This window comes from Oryx dammah, unplaced genomic scaffold, assembly GCF_014754425.2.
Source record: "Oryx dammah isolate SB20612 unplaced genomic scaffold, SCBI_Odam_1.1 HiC_scaffold_29, whole genome shotgun sequence".
Lineage (NCBI taxonomy): Eukaryota > Metazoa > Chordata > Mammalia > Artiodactyla > Bovidae > Oryx > Oryx dammah.
In genome coordinates this window covers 36806553-36829527 of record NW_024070213.1, presented here as the reverse complement: position 1 = coordinate 36829527, position 22975 = coordinate 36806553, and positions in this window count along the sequence as shown.

Below are 22975 nucleotides of genomic sequence, written 5' to 3'. Positions count from 1 at the left end.
GCCCTTTGTCTGAGGTTCATCTTTGGTTTCTGGTTTTTGGATATTTGTTTTAATCTCACTTAATGCCATGACAAACCACTTGTGGAATCTTCATTCCTGACCAGAGATCAAGCACTGAGCTTTTGGAGTGGAAGCACTGACTCCAAGACCCTAGCCTACCAGAGAATTAACCCTAGGGGATATCAAATAGTGAGAACTCACACAAAGGAAACCACTGTAATACAAGACCCAGCATCATCCAACCATCAGTAGCATCCCGTGCAGGATGCCTCATCTAAACAACAAACAAAACAAAAATACAAACCAAATCATCAGCAGACAGGATTACCACCTCACTCAGCCTTGCCATCAGAGGAAAAACAAACCAACCAACAACCAAAAACTCAGCACAAATATCACCCTATAAGAAGCTTACACAAGCCACGGGACCAAACTTAGAGGGCAGAAACCAAAAGGAAGGAAGAAAGAACTCAACCTTGAAACCTGGGAATAGGAGACCTCAAACACAATAAGTCAAAAAAGAAAAGAAAAAGAAAAGGCAGATAAATACTACACAAATGAAGGGAACAACTAGATAACACAGAAGTCCAAATAAATGAAGAGGAAATAGGCAAACTACCTGAAAAAGAATTCAGAATAATGATAGCATGATCAAAAACCTTGAAAGCAAAATGGAGAAAATGCAAAAATCAATTAACAAAGGCCTAGAAGAATTAAAAAAATAAAAAATAAACTCAGAGACAAACAACACAATCACTGAAATTAAATATACTCTAGAAGGAATCAATAGCAGAATATCTGAAGCAGAAGAATGAATCAGTAAGGTGGAAGATAAAATGGTGGAAATAACTTTGAAGAGCAGACTAAAGTAAAAAGAATGAAAAGAACTGAGGTTAATCTTAGAGACATTTGGGACAATATCAAACATACCAATGTTTGAATAATAGGGGTCCCAGGAGAAGAAAAGAAAAAGAAAGGGTATGAGAAAATGTTTGAAGAGATTATAGTTGAAAATTTCCCCAACATGAAAAAGGAAATAGTCAATGAAGTCCAAGAGGCACAAAGAGTCCCATACAGGATAAACCCAAGGAGAAACATGCCAAGACACATACGAATCAAACTAACAAAGACTAAACACAAAGAAAGAATATTAAAAGCAGCAAGGGAGAGGCAACAAGAAACATACAAGGGAAACCCCATATGCTTAACAGCTGATCTTTCAGCAGAAACTCTGGAGGCCAGAAGGGAATGGCAGGATATAGTTAAAGTACTGAAAGGGAAAAATCTACAACCAAGATTACTGTAGCCAGGAAGGATCTCATTCAAAATTGATGGAGAAATCAAAAGCTTTTCAGGCAAGCAAAAGTTAAGAGAATTCAGTACCACCAAACCAGCTTTACAACAAATGTTAAATGGACTTACATACTCCAGAAATACAAAAGAAGGAAAAAGATCTACAAAATCAACCCCAAACAATTAAGAAAATGGCAATAGGAACATATACATCAATAATTACTTTAAACATAAATGGATTAAATGCTCCAAACAAAAGACACAGACTGGCTGAATGGATACAAAAACAAGACCCATATATATGCTATCTACAAGAAATCCACTTTAGACCTCAAGACACATATAGACTGAAAGTGAGAGGATGGAAAAATATATCCCAAGCAAATGGGAAGCAAAAGAAAGCTGGACTAGCAATCCTCATATCAGACAAAATAGACCTTAAAATAAAGAAGATTATAAGAAATAAGGAAGGACATTACATAATGATCAAAGGATCAATCCAAGAGGGAAACATAACAAATATCTATGCACCCAACATAGGAGCACCTCAATACATAAGACAAACACTAACAGACGTAAAAAGAGAAATTGACAGTAACACAATAATAGTAGGAGACTTTAAAACCCCACTCACACCAATGAACAGATCATCAAAACAGGAAATTAACAAGGAAACCAGCACATGTTTCCAAAGACAGAATAATGAGGAGAAATAGTAATGTTCTGTGTTTTTGTTTGTAAGTAATGTTCTTGGAGTTTACTTTTTCTTTTAGTTGTTTTAAAATGTTATTGTTTTGTTTCTTTAATTACCTATTGAGCGTGAAGGATGGGAGGTGGGGAATGGGGAAGAAGGGGAAAAAATGATGAGTCATGAGAAGCCAGGAAAGAGGTTAAAGAGAAAGTCTAAAGCAAGGCAGAACGCTGAGGGATTGAAACATGGAATGAAGTCATGATTTCAAATCCTGGCTTTCACTGCATTCTAGCTGGGTGATTTGGACAAGCTACTCATTCTTTAGGCTTGTTCCCTCAGTTGTAAAATGGCACTAATAATCAAATCTAGCTCATGGGGTTGTTGGGTGAACTAATTAAAATAACATGTGTTAAGTATGTACACAGTGATCACTAAATGGTACAAGCTATTATCACAATGAGTAGTAGTGATGCAGATGGAATGAAATATAATCAATGCTTACACCATTCTATTCATTCCATTTCTACAGTTTTAACATGTTGATTTTCTCTCTTTGGAGTCCAGGGAGAGATGTGGTAGTGGAAATGAGATGGGTAGAAAAGTACTTTCAGAGAGCAGACTTAAAAGGTCATGCAACAAGTATTGCCCCACGGAGCCACAGCACAACTCCCAGGAACAGAACACACAAAAATGCTAATTATTATTATAAGACCATTATCTCTTGGCAATCACCTCTCTAAGATTTTGAACCAGGACTTTCATCTTCCTTTTTATAAAATAGAAGTAGTAATAATTTACAGACCTGTTTTCCATTCACCAGAGAAGGAAATGGCAACCCACTCCAGTATTCTTGCCTGGAGAATCCCATGGACAGAGGAGCTTGGTGGGCCACAGTCCACGGGTCACAAAGAGTCAGACACGACTGAGCAGCTTCACTTTCACTTTCCATTCGCTAAATCTCCAACACTGACACTCTCATCTCTCCCATTCTCAGGCTCATCACTCCCAACAGCTGGAACCAGTTAGGATCCAGGGTGATTAATCTGGAGATAGATGAACTTTTATGACCCCTGACCTTGGCTACCTTCACCCTGTGATAAACTATCTGAGCAAAACTGAACTAGGAAAATATGGGAGGCAAAAAGGCTAAAAAAGAATCTTGATCCTTTTTCCAGAAACTCTGCTATTTTAAGCAAGGGTAAATCTGAGTACCATTTAATCATATATTAACAATTGTAGCAATGGTTTTCTGACCTTTGAGGAAGGTGTAGTATTATTCCAGCCAAAGAGAAGTTGTCCACAGCCTCCCACTCTGTGAGTCTGAGAGTAGTGAGTCTAGGTGGGTGGGAATGTTCTGTCCAAACTGACTGAAGCAGTTAGTATCTTTGCTTGGGTCACTTGCTGAAGTCCCTGCTCTATTTTTAAGGTATTCTTCTTCTGGCAGCACAAGTTACATGTTGGAAAACCTAAATGAATAGAGATAAGGTAGATGCAGCCAACTGTCAGGGAGGAGACAAGCCAGTAATCCACAAATGTGCTCAATTAAATTTTTAATTCACACATCTACACACAAACATATGTAGCATGTGATCCACCAGAAGCTGCTCTTATGAACTTCTACCACATATGAAAGTAACACAATAACTGCCTCTAAAAAATAAAGTAAATATGTTTCTGCATATTACAATATATACAAAATGGTGTATGTGTGTATGTATATGCATATTTCATGCATTACAATATATGTGGTTTAATCACTAGGTCATGTCCAACTCTTTGTGAACCCATGGACTGTAGCCTGCCAGGCTCCTCTGTGGGATTTTCTAGGCAAGAATACTGGAGTGGGTAGCCATTTCTTTCTCCCAATGATCTTTCCCACCCAGGGATAGAATCTGGGTCTTCTGCATGCAGGCAGATTCTTTACCAACTGAGCCACCAGGGAAGCCCTATTACAATGTATGCGCTGTGCTTAGTCACTCAGTCGTGTTCGGCTCTTGGCAACCCCATGGACTATAGCCCAGTGGGCTCCTCTGTCCATGGGGCTTTGCCAGGCAAGAGTACTGGAGTGGGTTGCCACGCCTCCTCCAGGGGAACTTCCCAACCCAGGGATCGAACCTGGGTCTCCCACATTGCAGGTGGATTCTTTACCAACTTAGCCACCAGGGAAGCATTACAATATATACTGAAACATGTTTAGAATATACATAGAGTGCAAGCTCCATGTGGCAAGAGTTTGTCCATTTCTTCATAGTAGATACTCAACAAGTCTTGTTGAATAAAAGAATGCATATGTATAAATTATTTCATCTGATCCTCCAGGCAGCATTGTGAGTTAGGAACAAAAAGGAATATTCCTGTCAGCATGCTGTAGTTGGAGGATTCTTAGTGGCTTGGCCAAGGGTCACCAGCTAGAGAACAGTGGAATCAGAATGAAGCCAGGTTAAATGGCTTCTTCTCCCAAGCATTACTGTGAATAGATCTAACTTCTGTTACATGTGAAAACAAAAGTTGCTTGTTTTCTTCTTTACCAAAGTGAAAGTGAAAGTCGCTTAGTCATGTCTGACTCTTTGCCACCCCATGGCCTACACAGTCCATGGAATTCTCCAGGCCAGAATAGTGGAGTGGGTAGCTTTTCCCTTCTCCAGGGAATCTTCCCAACCCAGGGATCGAACTCAGGTCTCCTGCATTGCAGGCAGATTCTTTGCCAGCTAAGCACAAGGGAAACCCCTCTTTACCAAGTAATGGGCTCAATTCATTTCCTCATCTATACCCTATATTCTTGGATCAGGTTTATCTGGAGCCTGGGGTTGAGAGACTACAGTCCAGTTCCCAGTAGTGTCATCATTCTTCTCCACCTCTTCTGAGCCAGTTCAGAGCCCCCCGGACACTGCACTGCTTTTCCTTCCCCCCTTGGACTCTCTTTCCCACGTTCTTTGCTTTTGTTTTTCTGTGTCCCTTCTCATTCACTGGCTCAAACAACTACTAAATAAGAGAAATTAAACACACTCTTGGTGGGAAAGAACCACTTGGACTCCTTTCTTCCATTTCAAGCCCTTGAGATATCATCTCAAGAAGCCACAGTGAAAAGAAATTAAAAGCAAAAATCTCCATTTACAGGAAAGGAGGGAAAGCTTAGCTGACACACCAGTCACTACAAACACACATATGTGCCCACATGCACGTGCACACACATCCTTTAATCCTTAAAAAACCTTGATCTTGGAGAGAGATGTTTGGATTTTGAGTGAATCATTAGCCTCCCATTTTTTCTTCTTTCCACCAGACATGAACACTGTATAATGTGTCCAGTCAGTAGCCTTCTTTTTTAAAAATTATTATTAACCATTGAATATTAAAATAAAAAACATCAAGAAGCTATTAAGGTGTATCCACACGCCCACTCAGTAGATAAAGTGACGATGGGCAAAAACTGAGCATTTTCCTGAAAACATTTCTTGTTTTAGGAGAATAAAAATCAATGTCTCTGAGAATCATGGAGTCCGCGGGTATGAATGCTCACTTAATATTTCACATGTTCAGTTTCTTGCTTCCAGGCCCTCCTAGCCAAATTTATTGCCCATGGCTGAAGAAAGGATTTTTTTTTTCCCCATGAAACTTGTTTTGGCTTGAAGTAAAGTTCAAATAATATTTACCAAGATTATTAAAAAACTCTAAAACTTTTTTCTTCTTCAGCATTCAGGGATGGAATGTCAGAGAGTGTTGACATTAATTTTTAAATTAATATTTTTGGAAAAATGTTCTTTAATAAAAGATCAAATGATTACCACAATGCTGGAAATGGGCTGCCAATGGGTAACAATACTTGTCAACAGCAAAATTCAGAACATAATGTAAGCTCTCCCATGGGTTTGCACACAATGGAAATACAAATTATTTTCTTAAATTGATTTTTTTGAATTTTCATTCTAGCTCATCTTCCGCTCTAAGGCTGAAACGCTGACCTCAAAAACATCTTTGCTCTTAACAGGAGAAAGAGCATTTCTTAACCGTATAATCTACATAAATTCCCCATCACCACATGCTAAAGAATTCTGTCAGTGCCCACTGGGCAATTTAAAAAGACTTCTAAGTTACAGATTGCCTTGTATTTTCCTAACTTCCTTTGTTTCAATGTGCAGCTAAGGCAATAAAGAAGAGAATGGGCAATACAAAGTTAAAGATTTCTAATCATTAAGTTTATAAAACAATGGTAGAACAGATGGTAGGTGCTTGTTTGTTTGTTTGTCTTTAAAATAAAAAGTTGGCACTTTAAAAAAAGAGAGAAGGAGAATGAGCTTTGTCCAACAAGCCTAGATTACAGCAGACGCTCTACCACTCAGCAGTATGACTTCAGGAAATTAACTCCTCTTGGCCTCAGTTTTCTCACTTGAAAAAGTAACATAATAAGAGCACCTTTCTCTCAGAGTGACTATGATCAGCACTCCCAATCCTCACTTTTTTTAACTTTTTATTTCACATTAGATCATTGCTGATTAATAATGTTGTGTTAGTCTTGGGTGTACAGCAAAGTGTTTCAGTTTTGCATATACATGTATCTATTCCTCTTCAAATTCTTTTCCAATTAGGTTGTTACATAATATTGAGCAGAGTTCCCTGTGCTATACAGTAGGTTATCCATTTTAAATATGAACATGAAGTGTGTACATGTCAATTCCAAACTCCCAAACTATCCCCATACTCAGGTTTTAACTCACTTTTCTTTTTCTCCATGAAAATTATCATCATATAAAATACTCCATATTAGTTAGTTTGGTTAGTTATCTATACATGGCCCCTCCGATTAGACTTTAAGAGCCAGGTGGGCAGTGACTGGTTACTCACCACTGTATCCTATCCAGCCCATAGCAGGAACTCAACTACTTATTGAACGTTGAATAAGTGAAAATAAAGTCCCAGCACAGTGCTAGTGTGGAAGAGCCCCCACCTCTAAGCATACCAGTCAACCCATTGCTGTCACTGTGAAGATAAAGGGAATTTAATTGGTGAGACTTTCCAAGAGGACTGTGTTTGTGTTTCTTCCATTTTCTTCACGCTTCTGCTTTTTTGTCACAGCACACATGGTGGAAGACATTCCTTTCCCTTCCTGCTTTCCTTAGCAGTAATGTCTCCATGCCTGTGGAGATTCTCAGTCAGGATTGAACCATCCTGAGAATGAAAGTGAAAAAAAAGTGTTAGTCACTCAGTCATGTCTGACTCGTTGCAACCCCATGGACTGTATGTATCCCACCAGGCTCCTCTGTCTATGGAATTCTCCATATGAGAATACTGAAGTGGGTTGCCATTCCCTTCTCCAGGGGATATTCCCAACCTAGGGATGGAACTCAGGTCTCCTGCGTTGCAGAGAGATTCTTTACTGTCTGAGCCACCAGAGAAACCCTGAGCTAATCTGGCAGCTTGGCAGACCAAGTGACATCATCTGACTTGAGTTTCCCTCTTTTTACCTTGACTTTTTAAAGTTTTTTCAAAAAAGCAATAATTTCAGTTTCTCAAGATAAGTGTTTTCTTTGCCATTCTTAAAATTTGGTCTTGTGTCCAGGTCTGGAAACCCTCTGCCCTGATTTAATATATTGGCCTGGACGACACAAGCCAGGGACACTGATTCTCTAAATGACCAGGCATCAGGAATGTTGACAAAGTTTAATCTCCCAGGAAAGGGACAAGGTAGCTTCTATTTTTACTGGAGTACAACTGAAGTGACTGAGAATAGAAGCAGAACAAAGAAAACAATTAGAGGATGTCTGGATCTCAAAATATTTAGAAGTTTTAAAACCAAGGTCAAAATTTGTTCTCCATTCCTGAAATCAGTCATTAAAAAAAAAAAAAAAGCCTCACAATGAGCAAAACCAGAACCCTAACTTCCCTCCCTCCTTTCAAGATAAAAAGATTATAAACTTTGGGAATCAAAGGGTCAAAAAGTTAAGTAATTTGGTCAGGCTTATACAGTGTCAGAGCTGGTATCTGAACTCATGTCTCTGTGACTTCAAAGTCTGTCTGTGTTCTCTCCTGTAACTCTGCTGTAATGACTCCCATGGGGCTCCCCAAGGTGGCTTGGTGGTAAAGAACCCCCCTGCCAGTTCTGGAGACGCAGGAGACACAGGTTTGATCCCCGTGTTTGGAAGATGCCCTGGAGGAGGAAATGGCAACCCACTCCAGTGTTCTTGCTGGGACAGTCCTATGCACAGAGGAGCCTGGTGCCCTAAAGTCCATGGGGTCGCAAAGAGTCAGACATGACTGAAGTGACTAAGCACGCAGCACAATAAATATTAGATAAATTGAAGAAAGAAACCATGTTCATGACATCAAGCAGTAACTCTTAAAATAAAATATGGAACCTTGTTCCTTTGTGTGATGGTCAGAGCCTGGATGCAACCCATCCTGAACTCCCCTCATGCAGACATGAGCAACCTTTCCCCAAGTTCTCAAAGTGAACAGTTGTGGCTCCTCTAGCCATAACCCCACAGTTGAAGGGGGTCTCAGCAAACACTTGTCCTTCGATACTGCATAAGATCTAGAAAGAGGGGATGGGAAAGATTGCCTTCTCAGAGAGAGAGGCTGAAAGCCAGGACCTTCCCTTGGCTGTAACTCCATGCTGGCCATTGAACCATGTCAGCCTCTTCACGCTGCTCCCACCTGCATGCCTGGGCACACTGTCCCATTAGCAGCGTTTCGTCCTGGCAAGAGGTACATAGGAGGCCTCTTGGCAGAGGCAGTTGTCTTGGTTGCAAGATATCCATGATGCTGGTTTCTGCTGCCTTGCTCCTCACTCTCTCCTAACAGCACTCAGCCTTCACCTCATGAACCCGGAGTTTCCTGGCTTCTGCCTAACTCCTGGCACCAGGATCTCGCGTGCTTGCCAGATTCCGGGCACTCCCAAATCCAGCCAGCTGCCTTGTCTGGCCCCGAGCTTTCCTTCCAGGCTTCCTCTGGCTCTCCTGGTCTTGATCCTCGATCTCTGGCTCACTGCATCTCAGTCCTGTATAGCTCGGGTTTAGTCCCTGCTTACCTAGCAGTGAGACCTTGCGTACTCCCCACAGTGATAATTTTTATGAAATCTTGTTCAAGAAATCTAGTACAAATAGATGTAGCACTATGGCCTTCCTTATTATACATACTCAGGTGAGGATTAAACTAGAGGCAATGCCAAAAGTTTTCTTTGTGTTAAATAAATATCTGAGAGCAAGAGAAATATTTGATGAGCAAATCCCCAAACTTTAGGATCTTTGTAGGGAAGGCTTCCTACCAACCCTCCCTCTTAAAGGAACTTACATTTTAGAGCAATCAGGAAGAAAAATTTAGGACTAAATTCATTAGCACCATCTTGCAGACCTCCCAATTTTCTCACCACCGCTCTCCATAGCCACTGCCAAGGATTTTAACACTTTAACTATTTCTCCCTCTCTCTTGTTACATATTCTTTAATTTTGATTCATTTAACATACATTCTTTCTGTTCTAAAACATGCAATTTATGTCACAAAATCATTTGTTTAAAAGAACAGTTCTTGGATCAACAACAGAAATTGTTACTGAATCAATGTTTGATTGAGTTTAGAGAATACAGGGGCGCTTCCAGGGATGGACAAACAGCAAGGTGAAAAGCGCACACTAAGTCCATTTTTACATGACAGTGGGGTCACTAAGAGTCGGACACAACTTAACGACTTCACTTTCACTTTTCACTTTCATGCATCCCACTCCAGTGTTCTTGCCTGGAGAATCCCAGGGACAGGGGGCCTGGTGTGCTTCCGTCTATGGGGTCGCACAGAGTCGGACACGACTGAAGTGACTTAGCAGCAGCAGCACCGCTTAGCTACCACAGTGCTTCCTGAACTGTTAATTTCCTGGCACATCTAGAGAGTGGCAATACTATAAAAGACCCCAGGTAAAGGGAGAAGGCTAGTTACAGCATAACTGAACAGAATTGCCCAGGTCCTCTGCTGTCCCATACCCTGGCCAGCTGCCTCAGGGGAGAGGTGTCAGTATCGCAGTACATCTGTAACCCATTGGTAGTACATTAGTAAACACTGCCTTCCAATGAGGGTCATTTATTCACTCATTCAAGTTTTTTTGAGTTCCTATGACTGTTTTATATGATTGTGCCAGTTGCTGTTCAAAGAGCTTGAGATATGTCAGTGAACCAAAGATCCCTGGCCCCATGAGCTTTGATTCCACGGGAAGGGAATGATAATAAACATGCATTAAGCATAATAAAAGCTTCCCAGGTGGCGCCAGTGCAGGAGACATAAGAGACAAGGGTTCAGTTCCTGGGTCAGGAAGATCCCCTGGAGAAGGGCATGACAACCCACTCCAGTATTCGTACCTAGGCTATCCCAGGACAGAGTAGCCTGGCAGGCTACAGTCCATAGGGTCGCACAGAGTTGGACATGACGAAGCAACTTAGCATGCATGCAAGCATAATGAATGAACAGGTTCTATAGCTGTGAAGTGGCATAAAGAGAATGAAAGAGCAGGGTGAGGGGCCTGGGAGGGGGACAGACAGGGCAGTTGCTGACTGAAATAGGAGCTTAAGGGTGACCCTCAGTGAGAAAGTGGACAAAGACTTGACCAGAGTGAGGATATCAGCCAAGTGAGGATATCAGCCAAGTGGACACCAAGTGCAGTAGGAGTATCCCAGACAGTGGGAACAGCCAGAGCAGAGGTCCTGAGGCAGGAAGTGCCCATGGGGCTTCTAGAAACAGCAAGGAGGCTACTCTGGCTGGAAACAAGAACCTGGGGGGCAGGACACAGGATCCAAGCCAGGGAGGAAAGGAAATGTCTCTGCTTTTATTTTTCATCTATTTGTGTGTGTATGTGTGTGTATTGCAAAGATCTTTCCCCAGTCTATCGCTTATCTTTTCAATTAGTTTTGTGTCTTTGTTTGACAGAAATTTTAAGTTTAATATAGTCAGATTTATCAACTTTTCCATTTTGGTGTGCTGTTTTGTGTGTGTATCCTTTTTAAAGAAAGTCTTCTGAACAGAATGGTTTATCGTATTTAAAAGGTTTAAAGTTTTGGTTTTTCCTATTAAGTCTTAGTAAACCTGAAATTGAGATTTCTAATATGGTAATAAGCAAAGGTCTAATGTTACTTTTTCTAGAAGCTTCCCCTACTGATTAGTCCATGTCTTCCTATCATTAACTGTTAATGCTATCCTATCTTTTGTCTCTAATTTTATCTCTTTCCATTCTTTTTTTAATTTGAAATATAGGTGATTTACAGTATTGTATTAATTTCTGCTGTATGGCAGAGTGATTCAGTTATGCATATATGTACATTCTTTTTTTGTATCTTTTTCCATTATGGTTTATAATCAAATATTGAATATAGTCCTCTGCACTATACCATAGGACCTTGTTGTTTATCCATTATATATATAAAAGCTTACATCTGCCAACCCAATTTCCCACTCTATTCCACCCCATCCTCCTCCCCCTTAGCAACCACTGGTCTGTTCTCCATGCCAATCATTCTGCTTGTCTCTAATCTATTTATTTATTTACGGCTGCACTGGGTTCTTGTTGCTGCAGGCAGGCCCTCTCCTGTTGTGGTGAACGAGACCTACTCTCTAATTGTGGTGCTTGGGCTTCACACTGTGGTGGCTTCTCTTGTTCTAGGTGCCCAGGCTTTGTTGTACTGGGGCATATGGACTCTTCCTGAACCAGGGATTAAACCTGCGTCCCCTGCATTGGTAGGCAGGTTCTTTACTATTGAGTCACAAGGGAAGCCCCTGTTTATCTCTACTGTTAGATGAAAGATATCCTTGGTCTTACCCAGCTGGTCACCAAAAGGCAAAACATTGTCTGCTCTTGCCCTCCCATCTTACCAATGAGGACACTGAAAGAAACTACGGAATAAGTGATTTTTTAAATGGTAAAGGGCAAGAAGAGAAGCAGCATAGCACGAAGGGCTGAAAACAGGGGGTGTCTGAGCAAACCAAATTCACACAGCAAAGAAGCTTAATGACGGCACACTGCCTGACTTAGCCATCAGCGAGGAGGTGGCCAGGCCCTTCGCCAGCCTCGCAGATGAACCCCTTGACTGTGACTGGCCACCTCTCCCTGAGGGGCTAAGCAAACTACCGAAGGAAGTCGTCTCGACTTGACCGGGCAGGAGCAGGTGGACAGCAGGTTCCAGAGCGGAGGAAACAGAAATGGAAGCTGAAGCATCCTGAGCCACTGGGAGAAAATCCCACCCAGCAGACTATTATTTCCAAGTTTCTGCTCCCTGCCTCGGCTTCTTACTCTTCAGTAGAAGGACATACACCTCTAGGATGAGGACTGAGAGTCAACAGTGTCATTTCTTGAAAGGTGAGAATGAGCTTCTATTTTACACATCCTTCTGTTGCTCTCCCCAGTGTCTTGCCCTGAGACCAAGGGCACATCCTCAGCTCAGCACACAGCCCCCAAAGCTCCCAGTCCCCTCCTCTCTCTCAAGAGTGAGGGAGCTGAAAAGGGCCCTGGAGACTTTTCTCCCTCCACGCAGAACCAACTGGTAGGGTCATGAAATCTGGTTGGGTTTCTGTCACTCAGTTCAGAAAAGCCAAACAGCTCTGAGCAGAGGCGTGATGACAAGAATGCCACGTTCATTGCTGCCCCGGGCCCAGTATTTGCCGCCGGCAGCGTCTGGGAAGGAAGTGCGATGCTTACAGCATTTATATTTTCCATGCTGTGGTGAACTTGGAACCTTCCCCCAGCTCAAGACAGAATAAATTTACTCCAGCACAAATCTCTTGATCATTTCTCCTTCAAATGTGGGAAAACAGCACTGAGAATGTGGAAAGTGTAGAGCACATCATAAATCCAGGGACACAGGGACTCAGAAAGCTGCATGAGGCACACAAAGGAAGCACTGTGCTGTAATATTATTTTCTGTTTAAAATCGACATGTGTGGTTTCAGACAAAGGCCTTTTAGTGTAGAGGAGAGAAGGTTCAGTGTTTCTCTCTTTGAAAAGCAGAGGAGTGTCTGGGAGAGACAGTGAAGAGATGTGCTTTGGGGTAGAGTCTGAAAGAAACTAAAAATAAAATGACCCGTACTTTCGAATAACTGCCCTGAGGAAATAAAACCATGCAGCCGGCTTCCCAGGATGTGTGTGTGTGTGTGTGTGTGTGTGTGTGTGTGTGTGTGTGTGTCTTCCGTGCCAGTGACTTCTGTCCTGGTGTGTTATATTTGAATGGAAACAGGTGTTTATTAATAAAATCCCCAACTTGGCCCCATGTGGGAGGGATTATTAACTGTCACTTAAAATGTCTCTGTCCCTGTTGCTCCTTCCATCCAACACGGGAAAGATGATCAAAGCTGCACATTTTCTTGAAGTATTTTGTTATAAAATTATATATAGTTATAGGAAGATTCTGAGATAGACAGAATAGTGGATAAGAGCACAGACTGACCCCCACTGCCTGGACTTGAATCCTTACTCTGCCGCAAATGGTACCAGCTGTGTAATCTTGTGTAAGTTATTTAACTTCTCTGGGCCTCAGTTTCCTCCTTCATAAAATGGGATTGATAAGAATGCCCCCCTCTTTGGGCTGTTGTGAGAACTGAATTAGTTACTATATGGAAAGTACTTAGCATATACTGACTCGTGGTGGTGGTGGTGGTTTAGTCGCTAAATCATGTCCGACTCTTTGCAACCCCATGGACTGTAATCCACCAGACTCCTCTGTCCATGGGATTCTCCAAGCAAGAATACTGGAGAGTTGCCATTTCCTTCTCCAGGGGATCTTCCAACCTGGGGATCAAACCCAGGTCTCCTGCATTACAGGCAGATTCTTTCCTGACTGACCCACCAGGAAAGCCCCATACTGACTCATAGGGATACACAATGTTTGCTATTCTTAATGAATCCTCTTGATAGCCTGACCTTGAACTCTGACGAGTATCTTGGCTTTCTGTATTTAAAAAAAGGTGGGGGTGCTTCTCTTAACAGACAGATAATGATTCTTCAATAAAAAAGATTGAATCTACCTGTTCCCACTTAAATCTATTTATTTCTCAACTCTAGTGGCCATGGTGGTTAGTGTGCGCTTAGCATCCTCTTATTTTGAACTTGGCACCATAGTCTTGCCTTGAACTCTAGGCTGCTTCTGAATACCTACAGCTTGGGTTTTCTTCAGAAACTTAAATACCCGCTTTCCACCTCCCCGACCTCTGACCAGTGGCAGGGAGGGCCTATGACCCAGCTTGGCCCACCGTCCCCTTTCTCTGGCATTTGCATCTTGAACAGAGAGAAATCTAAGATGGGGAGTGGCTGGTCCCATGCCATCACTCCATTTCACTTCACCATGTTGTAAGCAAAAATGAGAAGAAAGCATTAAGGAGAGTGAAGTGTGAAGATGGGGCAACTATTAAAATACCAGTCTCACTAGGGGAGAGGGGTGCTCCGTATTTCCTAGAGTCCAGCAGCTTCTCCTCTTCCAGGAATCTGTGATCACAGGGAGGATAAGGAAGGTGCTGTTGACAGTGAGGAGGGGTATGGATTAAAGAAACAAAGAAAGAAAGGGACACCAAGATGAATCCTCTGACTTCATGCTTCAGCTCTGGGCAGCCTTGTAGGTAAGTCATGTGGGAAAAAGAATCACTTAACGAGAGAGTGGGTACAGGAAGAATTGTGAAAGAGCAAAATGGCAAAAAGAAGAGCAAAGAACTAAATTTGAAAAAAAAAAAAAAAAAGATGGATGGAAACAGCATGATCACCAGTAAGAACCAGACAGCCCCTACTCACTCAGAACCTCTCAGCCAGTGTCTGGGTGAGAAGCTGCTTTTGGGAGTTCGGACTCTTTCATATCTGGGCCATGAGGAGAACAGATCTCCCCGTTAACAAATGACCCAGGTATTTGTAATAATGGCAGTGAAACATTAGTGATGCTGGATTCAGTGGAGATTTCTAGAGCATGAGCATCAATATTCTGCTTTTACTCTACTTAGCACTGTCTAAAACCTTAATGTTTCAGAAAACCCAGGAGAACTTTGGATTTTCTCCTGGCCCACCAATAGCTTCTCTCAACTTATTCTGGCAAAACATCTGAGACAGGGTCCAAAGTGAAGGTTAGAAGAAGAGTAGCCAGGCAAAGAGCAAGAAATAAGGCAAGATTAATTAGAGGATGCAGGGCCCACGTCCCATTTTGCTGGGAATCTGGTCCAAACAGAGAGGGCCAAATTGGGCCCCAGGGAGGCTGAAGCTGCCAAGGAACAGATGTTCTTTTATCCTTTTAGTGTAAGGACAAGTCCCCCACATGGAATGGCACGAAGCATGGGCAATACGGTATATTTTCCAGTTGTTAATGATGCACATGTATCCACAAACCCACCTTATCATGCCATTGAAATAGCCAGGGAGGTTATAAGTGTAATTTAAGCTTTGTTCCCCCAAATGCTTCTCAGTCTCTCTCTCTCTCTCACACACACATACACACATGCAAAGTCTTCCTGCTGAATCATAATTATAGAACAGAGCTCAAGGTAACATTATCTGCAGCTAGTCTGACCCACTTCTTCTAACAATGAATGCAGGAACTAAAACAGAAATTAGAAACAGCCCAGTCAGGAAATGTGCTATATGAAAGAATTTTCATTTAAAAAAAATAACATTCACTTTGTTATTTTTAACCTAGTTTTATTTATCATGAGTTCTTAAACTAGATGTGCAAATGATTCAATACCAAGAACAAAAATTATCTTGTGTTCATGACACATGTAAAGGCCAATTTTCCCTTTGAAGGGGAGAAATAATTACCATGTGTTGAAAGGGCAAAAAAATATACAGCTACATTCTACAGCATGAAAGATGGTCAGAGGGTGCAGTGCCCCTGATGCTGGCAGTCAGATGTCACGTGACACTTCTGAGAAAGATGCATGTCTGTTCTGCTCTTAAGATGCCCATGCTTTCCCAGTAATCTGATATTTAATAACTTTTTATTTCTTCGGGCATTTTTTCTTCATTCAAACATAAATTCATCCTTCTATTATTCTTTCTATCTTCTCTATGAAATTAAAACATAATAGACCCCAAGCTCCCAAACCCATATATTGAAATTGTAATCCCCAAGGGGAATGACATTAGGAGATATGGGCTTTCTGGAGGTGATTAAGTCATGAAGGTGGAGCCCTTACCTGCATAAGCATCCTTATGCAGGAGACCCCAGAGGGAGCATTCGCCCTTCTGCTGTGTGTTAAGAGTAAGAAAGAAGTCGATAATCTGCAACCCGGAAGAAGGCTGCTGCCAGCCTAATCTTGGATTTACAGCCTCTAGAACTGTGAGAATTAAATGTTTGTAGGTTATAAAAAACAAACAAAAGCCCACACATAATAGAGATCTCCATCTACTTATGAACATTTTATGTATAAAGGAAGAATTGTATTAAGGTAAACATTAATCATGTTCACAGAAATATCATCTGTTATGCCATATGAACTGACTTATTTGTTTTACAAATGACTTTTTAATTTTATTACATTTTTTCTACCTTTTTTAATTATGGAAAAAGTCAAAATACACAGAAATGGAGAGAAGAGTATAATGATGCCCAAAGACCCAACATCGGCTTCAACAAGTATCATCTCATGGTTCATTTATACTCCCACAACCCCTGATCCCACTCCCCAGTATGATTTTGGAGTAAATCCTGTGATACTTTTTCATTAGGAAATATTTTACTTTCATTTCTAAAAGATAAGAACTCATTTTTAAAACATAATCATAATAAAAATAAGCATACCTAAAAGAAGATTAAAAATCATTTTTTAATTTTATCAAAACTCCAGCCAGGGGACATGCCTGGCTGTCCAGTGGTGACTCCACACTTTCACTTCAGGGGCCACAGGTTTGATCCCTGGTCAGAGAACCAAGATCCCACATGCTGCTCAGCTCAGCCAAAAACAAACGAACAAAACCCTCTAGACAGTATCTGTAGTGGACACTGTAACATGCTACCCAGCTCTTTCTTCAGGATAAAAGGCTTTATTCCTCCTGCTGCTTTGGTGTGTTGCCAGCTGACAATACTCAGCTTTTTACCCTTTTCCCTCAAAGTTGCACACATTTCCCTGGGGCTGCCAACACCCGTGATTGGATCAATGCAGGGTTAAAGGCCCACACGCCTGCCCCAACTTGTTCCTGCTCTGAGGAGCCATCGCCTGTAGCTGTGGGCTTGGCAGAGGCTTTGCTGTAACTATTTCTGAGCCCAGGTTCTCCCTCTGTCCAACCCTGCAGCTTTCCCTTCTCTGGGGGTTTTGATCCCAGGATCACTCCCCAACCAATCCCCTGCAGCTAGGCTTTGTCTCAGAGTCTACTTTCCAGAGAACCACACTTGCTGGAGCATTCAAATTTCTGTTTGTTTCCTAATGTCATTAAGGATACAAATGAACAATCAGATATGAACAGGGCAAGAGGGGAGAATTGGGGCTTGCCATCCTCCCAACCTGGAAGCTTCCCAGGCCTCATTCTTTCTCAGTTGCTATCTAAGTTTCATTAACTGAGCATGATTGATTAAGTCAATAGGTGTTGGTGAATGAACTTGATCTCCAGCCACCTTTCTCTCCCTGGAGTTTAGAAGAAAGTGAAGCTGAAAGTTCAAACTCTCGAATCATGTGCTTCATTCCTCTGTAACCAGTCTCCATCCTAATTCTATTTAGGGGCCACCAAGAATCACCTTATTAGCATAAACTCAGATATCATTGAAAGGAATTTATATGAAAAACAAAACAACACTCTGATCATTCAGGAAATTGCAAAGATCTGTGCCAGAAACTGGGGACAAAGGCCAAATAAATATAAGTAGAAATATATAATTTATACCAAGGCTCCTTACTTTCTTTCTTATATGACAAGATGGTCTAGGTTCATACATTACCTACCCCAGACTTGGATTCAGACATTTTTAAAAGAGTCTGAAATTCCTTTTGGTGGGAAATGGTATTTAGAAACCACTATCTGGACATGAAGACGGTTCATTGCTAATGAGTTAGCTACTGATACTGGACCTTTTAGGTGGACAAAACTCGGGAAAATTTTTAAGATAAAATTCCTCGGGAATTCAACTGATATTTCTAATTCAAATCTGGGAGTATTTTTATTTACCTTCTTATATTTCTTAAGCTGAGAATCCTAGAATTTGATTTAGAATGCCATATAATTACACATTTGCTTTGTCTCACAATACACATACAACAGTCTCAGGTAAACATGTGACTCCTGAAAGTTCTTTATAAAAAAGTTTTTGTTCTCCCCTGTGCTTATGATTGGCCTTCTCTGATGGCTCAGTAAAGAAGCTGCCTGCAATGCAGGAGACCTGGGTTCAGTCCATGGGTTGGGAGATCCCCTGGGGGAGGGCATGGAAACCCACTCCAGTATTCTTGCTTGGAGAATCCCAAGGACAGAGGAGTCTGGTGGGCTACAGTCCATGGAGTCACAAAGAGTCGGACATGATTGAGCAACTTAGCACAGTACAGTGCTTATCATATATACTACTAGAGATGTACCATACAATTACTAGGCTTAGTAAAGTTATTTTCTGCCAACAACTGAATACACAGTGAGATGAATTTTGTTTCATTTACTCTTCACTGTCCTAGGATTTCTTTTAAACTTAATTTTTTTATAATTATATAAAATATTTTTACAAATATTTCAAAGTCAAATAAACAAAGATATTCAAAGAAGCCTGGTTTCCACTCCTTTTCCCTCCATTATATTTTCTTCCATTCCTTACAGGTAAAAAGACTTTAATTAGTTTATCCTCTCTGTTTATATGTGTATATATATATATATACTACTTTTTATAAAAAATTTGCTCATCCTAATTATAAGAATTTCTAATTTACAGAATTTTATGGCTTTGCCCTGCTGCAACCCCCACCTTAGATGGAAGAAGAGAGGGAGTGAGAACAGAAGAACACTGGCATTTATGGCGTTTATTGTCACATACCACATACCAGACACATTCCTAGTATATTTAATATTCACTATAAATCTTAGGTGGAAGCATTCTAATCCCTGTTTTATAAAGGAAGACGGATCTGATATTGGAGCCCAAATCTTTTTCCCTCAAAGGACATGGTTGATCAAATACACTCTTTCTCTCTAATGTCCCTGACTTAGATTTCTCCCCTGAAGGCTAAAGAATAAGCTTTAGTATTTATAGTCTCTCCTTTTCTCCTTCCTCATTGTAAGTGTCCCATGAGATCCTGCAGTTCATTTCTATTTCCATGCTTATGGTTTATAGTTTAACTTATTTCAAATTTTTTTATTTATTAATAAAAAACAGAGATATAATACCAAAGATTTGAGAAGCCCTGCTACCATGTATCAGAAGTACCATACCCTCTAGCAGAAACTTGCAGACTCAAGATGGAAAAGTGAAATTAAAATGTTAGTTACTCAGTCTTGTCAGACTTTTTGTCACCCCATGGATTGTAGCCTGCCAGGCTCCTCTGTCCATGAAATTCTTTAGGCAAGAATACTAGAATGGGTTTCCATTCCCTTACCCAGGGGATTTTCCCAACCCAGGTATCAAACTCAGATCTCCTGCCCTGCAGGCAGATTCTTTACCATCTGAGTCACCAAGACCCCATATTATTATTTTAAATAACATTATTAATTCTAATTAATTATATTAATAATTATTAATATGATGCAAAAAATTATTTTCTATTTTTAATTTCAACATTTGAAGTCAGTGATTTTTCTCACAAGATTTTTCTATTTTTCAGGTTACTAATAAAACCATGGTGATAATATCATCAGTGTCATCTTAACATAAAAGAAAAATAAACCAAGACTTCTCCTTGGAGAAATTCTTGGCAGCAACAAGAAGGAGGGTGGGTATGGGTAACCCTGCGTATGAATTAGGTTTGACCTCCATTAGAGGAATACTGCCAAAAAATTTTCCAAATCTATCAATTCTATGTATTTATCTTTAGAGGAGCTTGTTAACAGACCTTTTAAGATATACACAAAGTTTGGCCTAGAACCAAGTGAGAGGGCCATGGCTAAATTCCCTGTTGTATGGTAAGAGGGACTTAGAGTTTTCAGGTGGCACCTCAGGAAGAGTGGATGATGACCTGGGACCTCAAATCCAGTAAAGGGGTTGGGAAGATGATCTGGGTAGAGTAAGCACGCCGGACTGAAGTGGAGGCAAAGAGGTCCAAGTAAAGGTCAACACACATGTTCTGCAGTGATCGCTGTCTATGGTCCGCAGTTCTCAGCAGCATTGCTACACTGCGCTTTGGAAATGAAAGGGAGGAGCTGGAGGTAAACCTGTGTGGGCAGACAAAGGCCGCCACAGTGGCAAAGCCGCAAGCAGAGGTTGAATACTCACATGGAGTAGGGATTAGGGGCCACTCAACCACCCTTATGGCAGAAAGTGAAGAGGAACTAAAGAGCCTCTTGATGAAAGTGAAAGAGGAGAGTGAAAAAGTTGGCTTAAAGCTCAACATTCAGAAAACAAAGATCATGGCATTTGGTCCCATCACTTCATGGAAAATAGATGGGGAAACAGTGAAAACAGTGTCAGACTTTATTTTGGGGGGCTTTTTTTGGACATTTTAGGAATCACAAACTAAAGTGGACTGGAATGGGTGAACTTAACTCAGATGACCATTATATCTACTACTGTGGGCAAAAATCCCTTAGAAGAAATGGAGTAGCTGTTATAGTCAACCAAAGAATCCAAAATGCAGTACTTGGATGCAATCTCAAAAACACCAGAATGATCTCTGTTCATTTCCAAGGCAAGCCATTCAATATCACAGTAATTCAAGTCTATGCCTCTACCGGTAATGCTGAAGAAGCTAAAGTTGAATGGTTCTATGAAGACCTACAAGACCTTCTAGAATTAACACCCCAAAAAGATGTCCTTTTCATTATAGGGGACTGGAATGCAAAAGTAGGAGGTCAAGAAATACCTGGAGTAACAGGCAAATTTGGCCTTGGACTACAGAGTGAAGTAGGGCAAAGGCTGATAGAGTTTTGCCAAGAGAACACGCTAGTAATAGCAAACACCCTCTTCCAACAATGCAAGAGATGACTCTACACATGGACATCACCAGATGGTCAATACCAAAATCAGATTAATTATATTCTTTGCAGCCAAAGATGGAGAAGCTCTATACAATCAGCAAAAACAAGACTGGGAACTAACTGTGGCTCAGATCACAAAATCCTTATTGCCAAATTCAGACTTAAATTGAAACTATACTATAAAGCTACAGTAATCAAAACTGTATGGTACTGGCACAAAAACAGAAATATAGACTGATGGTACAGGATAGAAGGCCCAGAGATAAATCCATACACCTGTGAACACCTATTTACCTCAAAGAAGGCAAGAATATACAATGTATATTCTTTGAGAGCTTTGCTCTCCTACTGTCTCTTGGTATTCCCATTCATCCCCAGATTATTTTCCTTCCCACTCTACACACTATCTATCTATGGGCAAATTTATCAACTCTCATCTCCCAAATACAATACACACCTGTAGTTCTGTTCTCTCCCTAGAGCTCTTCCTATTGGAAACATTTTAAAACATCAACTTTTCCTGCCCAATTCCAACACACACACATGTACATACACACACACACACACACACACACACACACACAATCCTCCTTGATCCTTTCTTCATCTTCTCCATCTTGGTGAGTGGAACCAGTTGCAGTCATTTTGTTAATGAATCTGTATTGAGAGCTACCAAGTCCTTATAATCAAAGCCAAAAACTTTAGGCATCCCAGCTCCTCTCTCCTCTTATTCCCCAGATCCAACTCTTCATCAGGTCCTCCCATTTTCTCCCAGAAGCACAATTCTAACAACTGACCTTTTTTTCTTTACCGCCTACCACTGCTGAATTAGTTCAAAGTCTCACTGTGTTGCAATGACCTCCTAAATTGTACCCTGCTCATTCGTCTCCTCCATTCTGGTCCATGTTGCATGGACCAGGCTTCGCCTGAGAGTGTAACTTAATCACATTACTTCCTCATAGAAAAACCTCCACAGACTCTCAACTGTAATCTATAGTATTACTTTAAAAGGGACTTGCCACTGAAATCCAACCTCATTTTGTTTTATTCTCCTGCTCTAGAAGCTTGAATTGCTCCTCATCATTTTCTGCAGTGTGCTGCGGTGGGTCAGTTTTCCACTCTACTCACATTATGACATTCAGCTTCAGATAACCTTTTTTGGAGAGTTCACCAAGTCTTCAAGTAAACAAGTTTCTCTTTTCTTCCACTGTCCCGGAAATTTTTAAAGCTCACACTCTAGCACTTAGCAGGATTTGTCATAGTTTGTTATCTATACGTGAATCTCTTCTACAATAGTATGAGCTCCTACATACAGGGGCCTGGTTTACTTATGCACTGGTTTTCTTTAACATAGGGCCTGGCACACTGTAGATGGTCAGTAAACATTTGCTGAATAAATGAACCAATGTGTTTTTAAAAAATGTAATTAAAGGTAGAGAGAACAGCATGTCAAAAGCACAGAAAAGGTGTGTTGTAGTTTGGGAACATCTAGGGGCTCAGTATGATTAGTGTTTATGACAGCTGAAACAAAAAAGAGTTTGGAAAAGTAGTTTGAGGTGTAATTGTGAAGGAACTCATATATCAGGCTCAGGTTGGACTTTTTCCCATCGGTGATTAAGAGCCTGTAATGGATTAGCCTCTGGTTTTTATTTATTTTGTAGAGCCTGTTTAAATTTACTTATCTTATTTTTGGTTGCACTGGGTCTTCATTGCTGCCCAGAGACTTTCTCTATTTGCAGCAAGCAGGGGCTACTCTTTGTTGTGGTGTACAGGCTTCTCATTGTGGTGGCTTCTCTTGCTGTGTGCAGGCTCTGGGGCTCACAGGCTTCCGTAGTCGTGGCACAGCGCTTAGTTGCTCCACAGCTGTGGGATCTTCCTGAAGCAGGAACTGAACCTGTGGCCCCTGCACTGGCAGGCAGATTCTTAACCACTGGGCCACCAGGAAGTCCCAGCC